This window comes from Gallinula chloropus (assembly GCF_964237585.1).
Source record: "Gallinula chloropus genome assembly, chromosome: 1".
Taxonomy (NCBI): Eukaryota; Metazoa; Chordata; class Aves; order Gruiformes; family Rallidae; genus Gallinula; species Gallinula chloropus.
Genome location: NC_140085.1, coordinates 33,025,471 through 33,028,226, shown reverse-complemented (window position 1 = coordinate 33,028,226; position 2,756 = coordinate 33,025,471).

The window sequence follows — 2,756 nt, the reverse complement described above, 5'->3', positions numbered from 1 at the left end:
AACAGATTTTTGCCCCATGGCAAAACTGTAAGTTAAATTACTATATACAGTTTATTTATTTCAGTGATATCAAAATTGAGATTACAGACATAGTGACTCCATGCAAATGAGTCCATCAAACTATGACTCTGGACAATGCAGAGTCAGGTAAAGCAGACTATACATAAAGCCTTCTAATGACAATTTTTTTTTTTTAAAGTATAGCTCACGAAAAATCATCTTACTCTATCTTGGGAAGATACTTTGTGTTCATCTTTAGAGTATTGTTAAAGTCTATTGGAATAATCTGTCCAAACTCTATTTACCACTAATATTAAAAAGCATATAAGCTCAATTATTTGTTTTGAACGAGGCAGAGTACCTGAGTCAAGCACACAAACTCTTTTATATTCTGTATGCCCTAGTATGATCTAGTGATCAAAAAGATACATTATATCTCAATAAACAATTTTATATGGATGTAAAAGTTAAGGCTAGAAGATGAATAATTGGTGGGCGCCATCCCTAAAATGCAATAAACGGTTGAATTTTAGCATATTCCAGAAATTGTTTCCTCCTGTGATGGCTGACCACGTTGTACTTCAACATACACATTTGAACACAAAGTACATTCAGGCCTCGCTAATTCAAACTAAGCTAGATGTGCCTGTACATAAAAGGATTCAAACCCAAGATTTACCTTGCTAACCACAGTGGCAATTAGCTTGTTCACTTATGTATTCCTGTATTGCTGAAGGATCTGGATTGGGCTGTGAAGCCTTCTTCCTAAAGGGACTAGATTCAGAACCTGCTGATGTTAAACGAATACTTGCCATTGGCTTTTGAGGCCTGAATCAGTTTCATGTCAATGGCTTCAAAATAGATGCTTAGGTTTAGTGGCAACTCATTAATTGTTTGATAGTCTACTGAGAGGAGATTTAAGGTCTAAACAGGTCTTTGCAGACAGGTGACTTGGTACCAGTTCTCACCTCCCTTTCCCATGTATTTAGTGAAAAGCTACTTTTTTATAATGCTAGTTCAAGCAAAAATGCTGCAAGGCACATTGACAGTGCCAGTCTGGAAGCTTTGTATTGATGTATCATTTTTGTGCAGGGTATTTGGTGTTGTGTCTACAGTTTCACACAGACACACACATCAGTTAAAAAGTACACAAATGTTCCTCTTTGTTAAGGCAAAAGAAAATATAAGTCTACAATTTACTTTGCAGAAACTACCATTGCACTTGGAAGATAAAATTGCAAGCTTCTGAAGGTATTAAGTGAAAATACTTCTGTTCTATTTGTAGGTGAGGAAAGTTGGTATTAATTTTGGAGAGATGCATATAAATGTCTCCGAAATTGTACAAATTAAGGGTGTGGTTCATAAAACATTCATGCACTGTTTATGCAGAGTAACCTACATTCAATTCAGGGAAAAGAATATAATTCATTTTAGCCCTCCTTTAAATCTCAAAAAGTTGCGTATATATTATACAGACAGCTAGCTGTGTTAAGCATACCTGGACGTGCCAATAACAAAGGAAAAAAAAATTATAGTAAAATCTAGCAAATATATGAGTACTTTTGAGAAGGAGTAGTGTTCAATATTATTATTTTCATTCTTTGAAAAATTTTGATAGTGCTTGCTTCTGTTTTGCTGGGTTATCTTATATACTATGAGCTTCCACAGTAATGCTGAACTTCATCATTTTCTAAGCACCACTTTGGGGGAGAAGCATCATGAATCTACTCTCAGCATGGTACAGAAATTAATACCTACTTTTAACCTAATTATATGCAGAAAAACTAAACACCCTTTACGAGTCCTGAAATTTTATAGGTGTATCAGCAACAAAATGTGTCCATTTCAGAGTTTTGGGAGAAAATATGGGTTACATGCTCAGATCTGAGCAGTGAACTGTGTAAGGGAAAATTATTTAGTCCCAGCAAAATTACAGTTCTGCTCCCAGTCCCCAGCTTCACAGAAAAAGAAAAAAAAAAAAAAACCAAAACAACAAACATTGCACCTCCTTCCAAACCATAGTCTGCCTTCAGTACATGAGGTAAAAACCTTGCTCTGGTTTTGTCTATACATACGGAATGAATTCCAGCATCTATGAAGGTCCTGTGTGTCCAGAGCTAGAAAGTGATGAGGAGTTTCACAGACAGCAAGCTTTCATACAGTGAAGAATATTGGTTATAAATACTAGATTGTGAACAATGAACTGAAATTTTAGCTAAAGAGTAGTCATCAGGAACATCACTCTGCACTTGACAGCAAATCTTAGAAAGGCAGAGAGTATTTGAAAAGAGATGAATATAGAGGCTGAACCAAAACAGCTGAGGCAAAGTTCTAGGGGCTTATTATCTCTTTGCAAAAACCAGTGTGTATAAGAGTGTAGGGTTGAAGACAAGAAGTGTCAAGTTTAAACTTAAGTCTGTTAAAAGTTGCTGTTAAGTAAATAAGGGACCCAGAATGATGAAAAGTCTGTCAGGAAACTTGCAGGCAATTTACCTGTTCTATGCAGGATCAAATAATATGATGCAATATAGCATAGGAATTAAGGGAGAAATAAAATTCCTTGATCCATAGACCTGACAATTGGTAACAAAAATAATGTTACTATCTCAGAGGAAATAAAAAATTATATAAAAACAACCCTCTGCAGAGCTACTACTCTTTCATCTCTGGTCAATTGTGTTAAAAAATAATAGGAGCAGAAGAGTTGCTTTAACACCACTCCCCAATGTGTAAGTTTTAATCTCATAGGGTAAAAC